The sequence below is a fragment of the Coregonus clupeaformis genome, unplaced genomic scaffold (assembly GCF_020615455.1).
Source record: "Coregonus clupeaformis isolate EN_2021a unplaced genomic scaffold, ASM2061545v1 scaf0309, whole genome shotgun sequence".
Lineage (NCBI taxonomy): Eukaryota > Metazoa > Chordata > Actinopteri > Salmoniformes > Salmonidae > Coregonus > Coregonus clupeaformis.
In genome coordinates, this window is record NW_025533764.1 from 387,814 (window position 1) to 404,939 (window position 17,126).

General features: G+C 41.6%; 1 pseudogene; it reads right to left on the minus strand.

The window, feature by feature from the left end:
* Nucleotides 1–11,954: 11,954 nt before the first annotated feature.
* Nucleotides 11,955–17,126, minus strand: part of LOC121558720 — a 39,387-nt pseudogene continuing 34,215 nt past the window's right edge.

Below are 17,126 nucleotides of genomic sequence, written 5' to 3' on the forward strand. Positions count from 1 at the left end.
GGTGAAAATTGTAGTGATTGTTTGTGCTATGTTGGGATATAAAGGACACAGAGGGTGATGTGAAGCACATATCTAGATAGTTGAATATGGAACGTTCTTTGACAATTTTTTATAATTATTCTTAAATTATGTCGTTTGTTTAGACACCAATGAGTTACGAGAAAATTCATTAATTCTAAAAATGATAATCTGTTTATGGTACGTTGAACAATGGGAGGTTGTTTTTACTATTAGGCTGATGAAGAAGTAAAACATTTTTTGTAGGTTCTGGATTTATTAAACAATAGGTTTATATTTTAAAAACATCAATACAACAAGTGGAGATGATTACATTACCAACCAGGGGTTATAGGTTTATATTAGAAGGTGTAGTGAACTTAATGAAACGTGGTGTAATCTGAGTGTTTTGGGTGGGAGTTTTTTTCCAGGATTGATGGAAGTCACTTAAAGTATATGTTAAGAAAAACTAGGGAGACAAGGTCTCAAACAACCCTTTTTAATAGATGCCTGGGATGAAATATCACGTCTTCATTACACGGAGTAATTGATTATACTGGCAAATGAATTAAATATGACATTTACAGGGGTGACAGGAACAATATAAGGGGTAACAGATATTTCCTATGCTGTTGATCAAGTAACGATACTAGGATAATTTGATATGGGATAGAATGGAGCATTTTTAGCCTTTTGATAATCATTGTAAGAATTACAGAGGATGAAGTCTGAAGAGTACTCAATTAAAAATACTCATTATAAACTCAAAGACCTTTGAGTGGTTTTTAATTTTTTGAGAGATTTTATATCATCTTCTTATGGAGAATTATGAGGAATTAGATTGATACAAACGATAATTGGTGAGATAGGACAGTGTATATATGCATCGTGTTTTGTGTGTAATTACTATTTTTGGATTACTGATTGTAATTTAATGTTAACGAAATGTATACTTTCTCTTCCAGGAGAAAGGGGATTTCCTTATCTCATTGGAATGTTGCCCAGGACTGGGGGAGCAGTTTAGTAAAAATCGGCAGTATTAGGTCGTAAAAGGGAGCTAACAAATTAAATAAGGCCTGGCCATTTTGTTTGTTGTTTTCCAATTGGGTTTTTCAAATAAACACACACAACCCACCTAGTATGATGTTTATATAGGGTTGTTTTTGATTTTAGTTTTTTTTAACAGGTCAAAGTTGATATGTCTTAAAGGAACACATTTGGAGCTTTATTAAGTTTTATTTTATTTTATGAGTAAGTTTTGGGTAAATACGTGATTTATTTTGAGAAGAAATGTCATGAGAACTTAATGTATGAAATGTATGAAATGTTTTCACTGTTGTTAATGATTAGTCTACTATAGAATGGAACACTTCGTTGAAGGATTTCAATGACCTCTGAACTCTGTCCTGACTTTCTAGTGTGAATTGATCACCCACACTGGAAATCCTAGAGGCATGGGATAAGGAATTTAAGGTAGTATATTTTACCGAGTTGAGGGTAATTTATAACACTGATAATTATGAAGAAGTTTATAATTTGGCAATACTCATATATATGATTAAGACCATAATAAGGTAAGAGTGAGAGAGCTGAATGAGGGATACCTGTCACTAGTCAATTTTACTAGTCTTGAATTACTTTAGGTGAAACAATTAAGTTAAGGTATTATCAAAAGTTGTCATTTTTAATGTCATTTTTATTTTGGTTTAACAAAGAATGTTGTTTTGTTTTGAACACATGAATCACGATGAGAGTCATGTGTACAAAGGGGGAAGTACTGATGGCATGTGGATTTATTGGTGAATTTGCATATTGTAGGAAGAATATGAGCAGTATTAATTAAATGTGTTATGGGTTAGATTATATGTTTTAGGTGAAAATGTATTTGTGGTATAAGGCAGGATGTAGAGGGGGTATGTCTATGGAAAGAGTGGACTATAACAAGCTGCAAGCCTGTGCACTTCCTAATCTCAAGGCTTATCCTGACTGATAAGTATACAAGGTAAATGTAGCCATACTGTGTCTCAATTAACAATGTTCTGAAGACTTTCTTCAAAGGGTGAAGGCAACTCTGCCAACCTAACAGGAGAATCTAACATTGTATGTGACTTGGAGGCTTTGTGGCAGTAGAGGATTACAGAAATAAGAGCTGGACAGAATCTAGGTGGAGAGGTCAGTAATAGGTGTTGCTGGCTACCTCGATGGAGGGAAAGTAGCAGAGACAGATTCCTAGATCTATGTGTCCCACTGTAAGACTATTATATCTCAGAGGAGGAAGATGGAATCGCCACTGTGGAGCATTGCTTTTGTGTTTGTGTCTGTGTGTTTTTGCAGTGAATCTCAACTTCCCTAGTGGTAAGATGCAAGAAGGACACACTACACAGAGCGATGTTAATAGACATTGGGGAGTATATTAGAAATTGGTATTAAGAATAATTGGTAAACATGATAATTTGTCATATAGTAAATGCTTATATGGATTTCTTGGATTAGAAAATGAAATCAATTAAACTGTTATGTTTTGTCTTTTAGTGAGGTAAATACAGATGGTGTCTTGATGCATAGCAGGGATAATTTGGCCTAGAATGGTGTGAACCTAAAATAAAAGAAACAACCTATGAACCGGCTGTAAATGAATATCAGAGGCGTTGAAGACGTTTCTGTAAAGCACTGGTGCAACTGGTGTACAACAGTACCCTAGAAACTCATCATGTATAATTTTTTGTCATTGATCTACACAAAATACTCCATAATGTCAAAGTGAAAAGAGAATTCTACAAATGTGTACAAATTAATAAAAAGTAAATAACTAAAATATAGTCACTGCATAAGTATTCACCCCTTTGTTTAGGAAAACCTAAATTAGTTCACCAGTAAAATGTGGCTTAACAAATCACATAATAAGTTATTGATAGATTAATTTGTATTTTAAGAATAATGACTAAAGGATTTCACCCCAAATACAGTATAAAGTGTGAACGGTGTTAGAGTTATAATGTAGTTTCAACCCACTAACAGAGGGGGGAGGAGTTAGAAACTGCTGAGAAAGCATTCCAGGGTGAAGGGGACTGAGAAGCTGTGTAAAGGTGGGCGGAGCAAAGTGCCTTTGTGTGTCAGGGGTATAAAGGCTGTGTATGTATTTTTTTGGCGCCAGAGCTCCATGAATAAAAATACAGATCATTCTTTTGGTTACGGACCTTTGTTTAATCCATGATTAACCAGATAATTTACACCCTCTGGTAATTATTCAGAGCAGTAAGTTTGATTAATTAGAGATAGAAATTTCGTGACAAATGGTCCTTCGAGCGGATCTCAAAATACGTCTTTTTGTCGTTCTAAGGACACCCGAAACCGTGCACGGGCGGATGATAGCATCTGTTTAGAATAGACCCGGCCTTCGATGTTAAGGTTATAAACAGGCCGGTGATGAATCTTATGAACGATAAAGACGTTAACGAGTTTGAAAAAGCATTTAAATTCCCGAACTGCAAGGAGAAGGTCAGTAATTTTTATTCATGAATTTTGGGGTAAGAATAGTTACCAAAATCTAGAGGGCAGAGAATAGTTACCAAAATCTCATAAGAGAATTAAAAGGGAGGAAGGGGGTCTGAAAATGACTCAAGGTGAATGGCCATCACCAAAATAAACTAGTTGAATATTGAGATTGTACGGGTACAGTGTTTACAATATAAACAGGAAGGGAGAGATAATTATCATTGTGTAATTGTTTCAAGGAAGGGACTAAAATAGGTAGCGTGAGAAAAAAAATGGTTGTCTCATCCGTTTCATGAAACTGGTGTTTTAAAAAACTCTGGGTTACGGGTTGGATAATTTAAATGGTTAATTACAAAAGCAGATCATAAACATTGGCTCAAGAGTCGCACCAAATAATAAGTCCCAGGAAATATTTCTGGATTGAATTATTACTAAACGGGGGGGATTTCTTATTTTTCCACCATGGGAAATAAATATTCTAAAGAGGTCCTAGAATTAACGGGGGATGAAAGATATAGCATTATGTTAAGGGGATCGAAGAACTATGTTTTATGGATCCATTTGGGAGAAGAGGTATGGATTTATTGGGCATCTCGATGTGGAGAAATTAGAGGCTAAACTGTGGAACGGATTTGAAGAAACAGCGAGGGGTGGGGCTAGACACAGCGAGTATGGCTTTTGGAGAGTCAGGGAAAGACTAGAGAATTTTGCTAGAGAGTGTAAGGCCCCGTGTAAATACTGTAACAAAACAGGTCATAACCATCGCGACTGCAGAGCTAAGGGAAAGGGCAGTCTATTTTTTGGTTCCACAGGAAAAATTTGAAGAAGTGATTTGTGTCGATTGAGAATTGGCTAAAAAACACCACAAAGCGATTATTTGAGAGGTACCTATACATTTCTAACGATATATACGTATGAACTTTCTCACCCAAACGTGAGACGTACGTCATGGGTGAGAAAGTAGAGAATATTCACATTTGCATTTTTGGTCATTTAGCAGACGCTCTTGTCCAGAGCGTCTCTTGCAGGAGCAATGGGGTAGGGTGCCTTGCTCGGGGGCACATCGGCAGAGGGGGGGCAGAGTAGGAGGCCAGTAAAGAGAAAAGAGGGGGAAGTTTTACAGAAAAAACTTACAGAACACAGAGTATTTAATGACCACTCTAGGGGGAAATAGCTGGTAGAGGTAGAACTCCAGAAGAGAGGGGGAGAAAGGCCTCACTCTTTCCTGTCCTATGGGAGAGGAAGTAAGTGCTTTAACTGTAACAAGGAAGGGCACTTTTGCCAGAGAGGTGTAAGGCCCTGTGTTACTGTAAAAGACAGGCCATAACCATCGCGGGATTACAAGGCAGACATAAAAGAAAGAGTAAGCGAGATAATTGGGGTAGAGAAGAAGAAAAGACCTACAGATACCCATTGCCCAGTTCTGGTAAGGCGGAAGAGGAGGATAACGCATGACTAGAACAAGGGGAAGATAGTAGTATAGATAGTGGAGGAGAGGGGTCAGAGGAACCCATTGATACGGGGTGTGAAGTATTTGAATTGGCAACGATTGAATTGGCTCTGCAGCAAGAACAGAAACCATACCTCACCTTGACATACTGGGGAAAAATATTAAATTATTGTTGACACAGGGGCATGTCGCACAGCGATCTGTGCAGCCGACATGCCCAAGGGAATTAGAATTAATGGGGAAAAGATCATGGTACGCCGGCCTCGGGCCATCAATTTATAGAGCAATTATCGGCCCCTGTGGCTTTACAACATGAAGATTCAGGGGGGAGGTATGCATACCTGTACTTGTATCAAGCCTGTGTCCAGTCAATTTACTAGGAAGGGATGCCATGACTCAGTTGAACGTAGCTGTGAAACCGACTGCCGGGGTATGAAGGCATATGTAGTAAGGGATAATATGGTAGTGAGCGGGAGGGAGAACCATGCTATTGGAATAGCCAGGATCTGCTAAGAGGGGGACTTACAGAACACTTCCGAAATCACTAATAGACCTAGCAAATTATTTAGTGATTGGATCAACCAAGATGACAGTAGATGACTTACACTGTACATTATTGTGTAATGAGCACCCGGCCCTAACCCAGATTATGAGGAAGAATTGTTAAAACCACAGAAAGAACAATTGGGTTAAAATGGGTTCACTATGATAAAAAAACGTGCAGCTATAGAGGTGGAGTTGGGACCACAGAGCCAGAGACTGTACAGAGAAAGGTGGAGCCCCCATGTTTCCTAGTGAAAAGAACCTTCAGAGGAATTAGTTATCACAAGGTAAATGGGTAAAAAAATGAATACACCAAATGGGGATCAGTATAGCCACCACACTGGAAGATACAGAAGAAAGTTGAATTGGAGAGCAAAAACCCAGCCCGGGGTCCACCTGGAGACAAGTTTTAACGAATGACAGGAAGATATTTTCTTAACTCAGGAACAGGAGGATGAGGTAGCAGCAATTGCGTTCTAATTATGGTCCAAGGACCAGCCGATGTGGGACTAATTAAGTGGGTAGCTCAAGTACAAGTGGTTCCTCGATCCGATCACAGACCATACCAAAAGTAATATCCTATGAAACCAGAAGCAATAAAAAAGGATAACACCTACATTTGAGCATTTACTTAAGGGAGGGGGTGATAATTCCTGGAGATGAGGCACAATGCAACTCTCCAGTATTTCCTGTTAAAAAAGGGCGGCACCTAGCGCCGATTGGAGGATGGCCATGGACTTGCAGGGGGTTAATAGAAATATAATTCCCCAGAGCTCCATGTGTACTAGATCCACATACATTGCTGAACCAATTAAAACCAGAGAACTCCCTATTTTACGGTGATTGATTTAGCTAAAGCTTTCTTTAGTACCCCAGTTCCTCCAGATAGTCCAGGGGTGGTTTGGCTTCACATTTCAGGGAAGGAAATGGATTTTACGCTAGGATGCCACAAGGCTACTCGGAAAGTCATACAATCTTTGCCCAGGCTATAACTAGGAATTTGGGAAAGTTTGAACCTCAGGAAGGAAGCCAAATGTTAGTTTATGTAGATGATATCCTATTAGCTAATCCCACTCAGGAGGGATGTAAGAGGGATACAATCCAATTGTTAACCTTCCTGGCAGAACAGGGACACAAAAGTGAGCAAAAGGAAACTTAAACTCTGGCAGAGCAAGGTGATTTACTTAGGGACATACCATAACTCAGAGGGGTGAATGTTAAACTCATCCAGAAAAACTGCTATACTTGGAGCGCCAAAACCGTTAAACAAGAAACAAATGATGAGCTTTTGGGAATGATAGACTGCTGTAAAGCTTGGGTACTCCATTATGTACTGCATACTGGTAAATTAAGTGATCTTATCTATGGGAAGGCAATGGCAGCCCATGGTAAAATCATTTGGAACTCTGAGGAGGAAGAACAATTTATGAATAGGAAAAAGTTGCTCACTTCCCAAACAGTCTTAGCTTTTCCTACATATAACAGTGGGATTTTACACAAATGGTAGAGAGTAAAGAGGATATGACATTGGTCGTGATTTAAAGATGGTGATGAGGGAGTTTTTGGTGGGCTATTAGATATAACTGGGTTATTCACGAACATATAGTTTTTTTATTCTTTGTTGCTAGGCAGAAGACTTAGGTGACCTAGGTCGAAGTGCTTGCTCTTACTTCCAATCCATGGCTGTCTTTTCTCTCTTCAAACATTGTGAAGGAGCGGCACCAGGGTTAAGCAGAGTTCAGGCTAAAACCTGCCTCTCCTTTGCTATCTTCTTGATTGATTACAGCATGAAGGGGGGTTTGTGTTAGGTTTGAAAGATATAAGTATGGACCTGTCATGTCAAACCATCAGTCTTCAGGTCAAGCCCGGGAGAGAGCCGGGGTAGAACAGAGCTTGAACTAAACATGAGTGTTTTTTACAAGGAGTAAGAGATTGATTGATTGGATTACTATTGATTCTGAACTGAATGAAAGTCAAATTTAGCTGCCATAAAAAGACAAAGGAAGTGGGAGGAGCAATAAAGAAGCAAGGGACAGTCTCAAAAATAAATTGGATGATAAATTACCAATATTACCTAAGTGATTGTTTAGGTAGGTGGTAATATTGACACATGAGCAGAACTATGAGTCAAGAGGGGGGGAAGAGGCTAGTGGTAGGATTAAATCAAATACGAAGGAGAGGACAAAATACTTTTAAAAAAAACCTTTTTTTTAGATACAGTCTAGAAAGAGGAATACAGATGTGGGCGGTATGTCAGAGGTATGTGTGCACCACAGGTGAACTAAAGGAGAAGGTGACCCACTCTATCTAACCAGGTGACTGGTGAGCATCCAGTCCCCTAAAGAAGAAAAGAGACTGGAAGCAGGCCTGTTGGGAAGGGCCCTATCAGGTGATATTGGTCACTGCCTTTGCCATTAGAATAGCAGAAAGAGCAACCTGAGTCCACGTTACCCATTGCAAAAAGGTAAGAACACATACAAGCACCACTGAACACACGCAGAGTTAGAGAGGATGAACTGGCCCATAGGGTCTGGGGATCACCTCTGTTAACGAAGATCTCCTATCCCGACCTATCATCACTGTAGTGTGTTCTCAGGGTGTGAGTATGGGGTGATACCAAGCAGAAAGACTGAGGACAGGAGAGGTTGGCGGTTTTTGGGAATAGGGGTAACTTGAGCTGCATCATAGTCTCGGCAATGGTCTTGATATGTCAAGATCCACCACCAATTACGCTATGCCCTTACCATTGTTAAGAAGTAAAAAGAGAAGAGAAGCGACCCGACATACTGACCGTCAAGGACGAGTGGCCTACAAAATGGGAGTCAGAGAAGGGCAGACTGTCGGATTCAGAATAAGCGGGTTAGGGACGTAGCCAATTGGTGGGGTACATGTCAATAAGCAAGCAACATGGGATTATAGAATCCCCATTGTATTTATGTTCAGCTCCCTCAGCAGATTGTTCCTGGGCTCAGGTGTTTAGACATACTGGGGGATGGAGATATGAGACGGGGGGCTGGACGTCCAGATGGAGATAAGAAGGTATAACGACATCCCCACGGAGATGGTAGTAACAACAGTAAAGGTCACTAAAGAGGACATGAAAAGAACTTACTGGGCTTGCGCGGACGAATACGGACCGCGATACCTGTCTACGATTACATTTGGTGGAGTCGAAAGAGATGGAGGGCCCAGGTCCTGTCATTAATCCATTAATAGCGATTGACCGAGTAAATCAGTCAAAGGATGACGGAGTCAATTCAACTAACCCGTTGTTAGATTAATTTGGATTTTAAGAATAATGACTAAAGGATTTCACCCCAAACACAGTATAAATGTTAGAATTATCATGTAGTGTCAACCCACTAACAGAGGGGGCGGTACTAAACATTCAAGGGGGAAGGCGGAAACTGTTTAGAAAAGTCACCTAAAGGTGGGAGGAGTCAAGTCCAGGAGGTATAAAATCGTCTGTTTGTGTCTTTGGCGGAGAGCTCTCCATGAATAAACATACAAAAATCCTTCTTCGTGGTTGTGGACCTTGAATCATTGATGATTAAAACCAGAGCCTTACAACCTCTGGTAATGATTCAAGCTTAGGTTGAATTAGAGATAGAAATTCACATGACACCCGTCCACGATAAAATATTTTCTCCTACAAGAATGGAACCAAGGGGAAGTAGAGGGAGTCCCGGATGAAAATCTCTGGTTAAAGTGGATGAAGTACACTGCTAGGGCCTTTGGGGGAGACCAATTATTATGCATGCTCCATTGGGCGACCGACAATGTTGACCGCCCCAGTGCCAAAGGAAATGTTTACCTGTGTATTAGACCCGGGTCCAATCAAAAACAGCACAATTGCACAGGAATTGGGCTAGCAAAGTTGACTTACTCGGCTAGCCCACCTAGGTTCACTTTAACTCCTGGCGAATACCAGTGTTACAGACATAGAAATGGCACCCGTAACTTGGGGTGATTTTGATGGCTGTAAGGAGATAATTAATGTGACTGATTTAGATAGGGAGGGTGAAAACAATTATGAACCTTACCATCCCTCTGACTGATGTGTGGTGGGCATGTACTAACAAAGGGACCATTCGACAGACATTACCAGAAGGATGGGTGGGTACTTGTGCCCCAGTATTGTTGGTCCAAACCTGTAAGAATTAGTCATCAAAGACCAGTGACAGGGGAAGAATAATCAGGAGGAGAAGAAATATAGGTCAGGAAGGAAATAACCCAATTTGGATAGATGGTATAGGCATCCCCAGGGGTGTTCAGACGAATACAAAGCTATGAATCAAATATGGGAGGGTTTTACCACAAAACTTTTCTGGTGGGTGACAATAAACAAGAATGTGGATTGGATAAATTATATCTATTACAACCAACAACGATTTATTAACCAGACTAGAGATGCAGTAAAGGGGATCTCGAGCAATTATCCGCCATCCCACTCATGACTTAGTAAAAGAGGTTGGCTCTAGATCAGGCAGAAAGGGCCAATGTCTATAGAATGATAAGCCATTGTTGCACATGTATCCCTAACAACACCACACTGGATGGGACAGTCACCAGAGCTCTTGCAGAATCAACTGCACTAAGTGAAGAATGAACTGAGAACTCAGAAGTTAGTACATCGTGGATAGGGTGGTTTGATGAAATGTTTGGTAAATGGAAAACCATAGCAGCCACCATCTTAGGGGCGGTCAGTGTTTGTATGGGTATTCTTGTATTATGTGGTTGTTGTCTTGTTCCCTGTGTCCGAGGATTGGTGAGTATGGCGTTGGTGAAATGCAGTATCTCAACAATGATGAGAGATGGACCGACTCCGGACTCTGACCGAAGTGAAAACGATCCTCCAGGCTTGGTGGATGACGAGTATTTTGACCCTGAAAGACCGCCATTGGATGAAATTGTTAGGCCTACTGCTGATAGGTAGCTCTCTCTGCTCTCTCCCTCCCCTCTGTCTGTCCTTGATTGCAGGAGTGAAGTCTGGTGTGCGGGAGTCAGGTTCCAGCTGCAGCTCATTCACCATATCACCTCAGCCTTTAAGACCCGGTCAAACTTACCACTCATCGTCAGATCATAGTCAAGACGACCATGTTAGTCTCGCTGCCGACTCAACCTGGTTATTTTTGCTCTTTGTGTTTTTGGTCTGTTCTATTTACTTTTTCTCCTGTGCCACAGATATTTGGAACCTGACTCCTGCCTCCGCTTCACTCCTGCCACCACCATCCTGCTCTCATTACCGGACCCTCTTTTGGACTCACCACGGACACTAGGACATTACGGTACCACACCTGCCCTGATCTGGATCTGTTACCCTCCCTGTACCTGGACTTGCTCTTCCCATATATTTGGAAACCTGGACTTTGAACATTGCCTAAATAGAAACCTGTTAAAACTCTGGCTTGGTGTACTTGTCTGCATTTGGGTTCTTATCCAGTTAAATCATAACAGAAATGTTTATTAGTTCTGACGTAATCTCTGAGATTAATCATGCTTGTAAAATACATTTATCCTGAATGTGATTGATAGATTAATTTGTATTTTTTAAGAATAATGACTAAAGGATTTCACCCCAAATACAGTATAAATGTGTGAACGGTGTTAGAGTTATAATGTAGTTTCAACCCCACTAACAGAGGGGGAGGAGTTAGAAACTGCTGAGAAAGCATTCCAGGGTGAAGGGGACTGAGAAGCTGTGTAAAGGTGGGCGGAGCAAAGTGCCTTTGTGTGTCAGGGGTAAGGCTGTGTATGTATTTTTGGCGCCAGAGCTCTCCGCATGAATAAAAATACAGATCATTCTTGCTGGTTACGGACCTTTGTTTAATTCATGATTAAACCAGAGAATTTACACCCTCTGGGAATTATTCAGAGCATTAAGTTTGATTAATTAGAGATATAAATTCTCGTGACAGTTATATGGACTAACTCTTTGTGAAATAATAGGGGTTGACATTCCTCTGTCCCCCATACATACAATATCTGTAAGGCCCCTCAGTCAATACTTATCAAATCAAGGTGTATTAGTCTTTTATTTTTCATTCATCTTTTAAAAAGTTTAGACATTTTCTTCCACTTTGACATTATAGAGTGTTTTGTGTAGATCGTTGACATTTTTTTTTCAATTAAATCCATTTTAATCCCACTATGTAACACAATAAAATGTGAAGAAATCCAAGGGGGGTGAATATTTATGATGCCCACTGTAGACCACAGGCACTTGATAGTCAATAAAGTATTCCACAAAGAGCATAAACACCTGCAGCTACTCATATAGGAGCGAACAAGCAAAGAAATGCACAAGCATTCTGTCAGTTGCCATCCTTGGTCACCTTGGTCACAACTACCTGTGTACCCACTGCTACAGCCCCCTGTGTTCCCCCTATACAGGGTCCATGTTAGGAAGAAGTCCTGATGAGACTGAGGCTGTCCTAATATGGACACCGTACCCCCCATTTAAAAAGAATCAGTAGGTCCCCGCGGTGCTCACTGTGGTATAGCTGAACTTGGACATGGATGAAGGACCCATAGTCCCCGTCACTGTCATCTCATCATCCCGCCTCCCCCGGCGGCGCCGACAGCAGGGCGGGCGGCACTGGGCGAAGGTGGTGAGCAACGCCTTGCGGAAGCGTGTATTCATAAAACAATAGATAATGGGGTTGACGCACGCCGATGTGTAGCTCAACAGGTGGATGAACGAGATGGGTGCCCCCGAGAGGAGCCGGTGGGCTGAGCTGATGTTTAAAGCCTTCCACGTGTTGGCCGTGTACAGGGGCATCCAGCAGACAAAGAAGAGGACGGCAGTGACGACGAGCATGTGGATCACACGCTTCTTGGCCAAGAGTTTAGCCTCCGAGGTATTGCTACGAGGGTGCTCGGCGGACGCTCTGGGTTTGGGAGGGGCCGGGATAGGGGTGGTGATGGTGGACAGCTCCATGGATGGTAGCTTCTTCGGCATCTGGATGTAGCAGCCATCATCGTCTGTGTCGTTGTTGCTGGTGGTCACGGTGGTGTTTACGCCGTTCTTCAGTGCTGTGGAATGTACATGGAAGTGTGTAAGTGTGTCTAAATTGGGTGTAAGTGTGTAGGTGAGTGTAAGTGCGTAGGTTGATAATAATAATAATAGCATGAGCAAAGAGTTGGTAACATAAGCCTGCACAGTGTGGAACATGCATTCACAAACAAATAGGCCTTATAAGAAAATAGTTACTGTATGAATGCAAAACCCTTACCCTGGCCCCAGCCTCATCGTTGCCTGTTTTAAAAACCCTAATCCTAGTCCTTGCCCTCATTGCTTCTGCCCAGCACAACCCTATTTCAAAACCCCAATCCCTAACCCAAAACCTCACTTATATAACTTTCAATTTGTAACAAACAAATGAGATGTTCAATCAAATCCATGGCAGGAGATACATGTGGTGTAGGAGTCTCACCACTGCTCTCTCTGTTTTGGTCCAGCTCAAACTTCATCCCCCGGTACAGCTCTCTGGAGATGAGTCCATAGGCAATGATCATCACCACCCCAGGAATGACGAACAAGATTAAAAGCAACAGCATGTACCTGAGAACGAGAGAGGGAAAGATGGAGAAAGAAAAAGAGGTAAAAGGAGAGAAATATGGAGGTAGAGAAAGAGGTAGAGAAAGAGGGAGAGAGAGGGACAGGGAAGCCAGACAGGATGAAAAAAAGTGACTTTGATCATTGCGGTCATAACAGAAAACAGAATTATATTTCAATGGTGGTCATTAACATTTTTCCAATTATCTTTTCATCAATCCGGATACTATCAATTTGGCCGTATATAAAAAAAGTACAAATCCGCTATTGTTCCTTCCACACACTTTGAGAATTAGTAGAGAGGAAGCCCTTATTTTGTGTTGTGTGAAATTCTAATGGGTGCGTGGGTGTTTTCCTCTGAACATCCTCCTTGGATGGTTCCTTTTTCATCCCCCATCAGCCTTTGCAGCAGGTTCTCATTCATTCATTAACGCAGCCTCTGATACTCAAAGCTTTTCATCAGTACTCTGTTTGATAGTGGGTCACACATCAGGGGTGGGGGGACAAAAGGTGACCAGAAGGAGGGACATACAGAGAGGAATAGAGGTTAGAGGTTTCGGTTAATCTTTTGTTTAGTCTTTGATCCTGATCCTCTATCGCCAGAGAAGAACATGGAAGGGGGCGAGGAACAGTTGCTACACTAATATTTCAGTTTCACATGATTTGTGACTCATTTCAGGTAACTAGGCGTATGTCGCCTGTCACTACTTCACAGGAGAGTCATTTGAAAGTAAACTTTTTCATTTTTATCAAAATGCATTTTTTGGCAGAAATGCCTTCTGGAACGTGAACTTTCATGTGCCTTAATAACAAACTTTTATCCCATCTGTAAATATGAATACAATTGTTAAATTACAAGCCTAGTTGGTTTAGCCATAGAAAAAGAAAGCAACCTTCCCGCTAGCCATGATTGGCTGAGATAATGAGTGGGCTGGACATGCCAAGAGATCGATTAAATTAAATTGTTGCCAGCAGCACAGTTGCAGTCACCAACGCTCTGAATAACATAAAAACAGCCTAACCAGCTCTACTAGGGCAAGTAAAATGGTCAGAGTGAGCTGTTCTCTCATTTGTGCCTGGAAGTAACTAGGAAGCTAGCCAACATTAGCTTGGGTGCTTGACTGCTGTTGTTAGGACAGAACGCTTGGATCAACCCTACTCCTCGGCCAGAGCGTCCAGTGTGTGCTCTGAACGCTCCGAGAGCGAAACGCTCTGAATTTACAAACAGACAATCTGACAACGCTCTGAGTTACGGTCGGGGCTATAGCTTAAGAGGGTGTGAACGATGCTGAATGTGTGTAGACAAAGTAGAGCTCTCCAGTGGGTGTATCAAAACATTCAAAGGTCATTTTCTCAAAAGTGAGGTTACTAGTTTGGCAACTTTCAAAGCAGAATTACTTTCCCATTGATCCTCAACTGTAGTGTGTGATATACCATGTAAAAATCCATGTAAAAATCACAATTTCAAATTTTGCTACATAAGACCGAATCGAGCCAGTCGGTCACATTTGAGGATTCTTCATGGCCGGCACCATTAGTAGGCATAATCATAATTACACACCCTGTATCATTAGCCAATTTGGGGAGTAGCCCGTAATGGATTCAAATAGTCCCTGTGACTGTCAGTCCAACACCTTAGCCATTACACCAAGAGGTTCGGACTCAAAGAGGTCACCAAAAGTACAAAAGCACCAAGGTCACAAGTTATGTTTCAATAGCATATTTTCTGAAGTATATTGTAGTAATTCAAAAATGATACGTATTATATTTTGTGTGCTTGTTGATGACATCTACTGTCATCGCTGCTTTGATCATTTTCTGCATATCAATTCAACATTATAATGTCAATCCAATTAAAAGGATTGTGCCTGCCACTGTTAAGAGATATATCCCCAAAGGACTCTTACGGTTTCAAGGTATGCCTGAAATCAAATCTCAGCAAGATTAGCAGGTACCTGGATGTCACAATTAGCTGGAGAACTCAGACAAGAGGGATATAAGAATTCTCTCTCTCTCTCTCTCTCTCTCTCTCTCTCTCTCTCTCTCTCTCTCTCTCTCTCTCTCTCTCTCTCTCTCTCTCTCTCTCTCTCTCTCTCTCTCTCTCTCTCTCCCCCCCCCCCCCCCCCCCCCCTCCCTCTCCAGGATTTTTTGACAGACAGTGCAAGACAAGACCACAATCAGAGACGTTTGCAGATAGAGAGAATAGTAGTGTGAAAGAAAATAAGAGACTGAGGCAGTCCTAATATGGACACCGTGACCCCAGCACCATTTAATGAGATTATTTAGTGTAAAAAGATAAGAAGTACAGTCTGGAGGAGAGAGACGGAGAGAGCTGTATTAGGCTGGGGAGAACCCCCTGGAGAATCTCAATCTTTCTTTAATTGCTCTGCTCTACAGCCTCTCCGTTTGTTTAATGGGCAAATTGATGTCCTCTGTGCCCAAACTTAACAGCAACAGTTTCTACAGAAAAAGCCTTGCCTTGAACTGCAGATACTTGGGCAGTGGAGCTTTATTCAAGCTATATTACTAATCTTAGACCAGTGTTTAATAAACTGTTGGTCTTTAGAGTGGAATTACCTTCTAAAACTGCTTCTCTAGCCCTGAAGCAATGCAAACTAATCCGCCTACAAATATAATTGCTTTGCCTTAGATGTTGCTGTGGTGCTCCTAAATGTCCAGCTATGACGATTCTGTTCACAGTCTAGCAGGGGGAAGAGGGAGGACATTACTTTAGGGCAAATTTAATATCAGTGGAAATATAATGAAAATAGCATAAAATGCTTCATTGCTTCCCTGAGCAGAAATGGAAAAAAAGTAACTATTTATTTTTAAACAAATATATTCATTAAAAACGAATCAGACATAAAAACAAACCGAACAAACCCAAGATACTTTTTCAACAAGGGACTGGCAATCTATGTTACCTCCTTTGATGACTGCTTACTTTGAAACTACCACTCGAGAACTGACTTAATTAGTGTCAGGAAACTATCTAGGGGACCAGTTCTGACCACTGCACTAGAGTTCTCCAGTCAGAAACTCACTCACCATGTCTGTTCCACCCCACCACTTGGCCATTCCAGGCGGCACATGTGTCCTGTGGTTTGGTCGGGTTTGGGGAAACCGACTTGAGGTGGCTAAACACTGGGTAGGGCACCATGATGACTAACGACAACACCCAGATGGCGGCGACGACCCGGTAGGCGTGGGAACGAGTCTGCCACGCCCGCGACTTCAGCGGGTTGCAGATGGCGCTGTACCTCTCGATCGCTATGGCGACCAGGCTGAAGGTGGAGATGCTGACGGAGAGCCCTATGGAAACGCAGGGAAGGGGGAGGGGACAATAAGAGAGGGATTGCAATGACAGTATCAACAGTGGTCAGACATGGGTTCAAATACTACTTGTTTTCTTTCTTTCTGTCTAGAGTGCCAGATGGACGGGGTTTTCACTTTTGGGACAATTCCAATGTCTCCATTGCGGAAGGCAAGTTCAATTAAGCATGGAAAACATATTTGAAAGAAAACAAATACTATATTAACAGGTCTAATAGTGATACACACGTTCTATGTATTTGAGCAGGCTTGCCACATCACAGAGATGCCCGTAGCCCACCACAAAAGTAAAGACAAATGATGAAGTATCTTTACCTTATCATTAAGTCAAGACATGAAGTGCATTACATTCCAGACAAATAGGCTCACACTGTTGGAATCACACCATTGTTGTGCTGTCCTGCTTAACGTTAGATCTCTAAAGTGCATTATAATACCCAAGGACACCCTTGCAATTTGGTTCAAACTTGAGTGAAAAGCCTTTAGTGAAAATCTCCAGCCCAAACTGTGTTTGCCTACATGAATATTCATGAAGCTGCACTGAGGGAGTGCGCTCAATCCGTCCGCAGTCAGACAAGGAGTCGGCAGTGAAGACAAATAGCATTAATAAAGGCATACTGTACCTGCACTAAACCGGCAGCCATTACCCACACCCTGAGACTCCCTCTAATATATTCCATCCACTAATCCTCCCTCAGAAAGATCCACAACTTCAATCCAAGACCCACCGTTAGTACTCATACACTATTT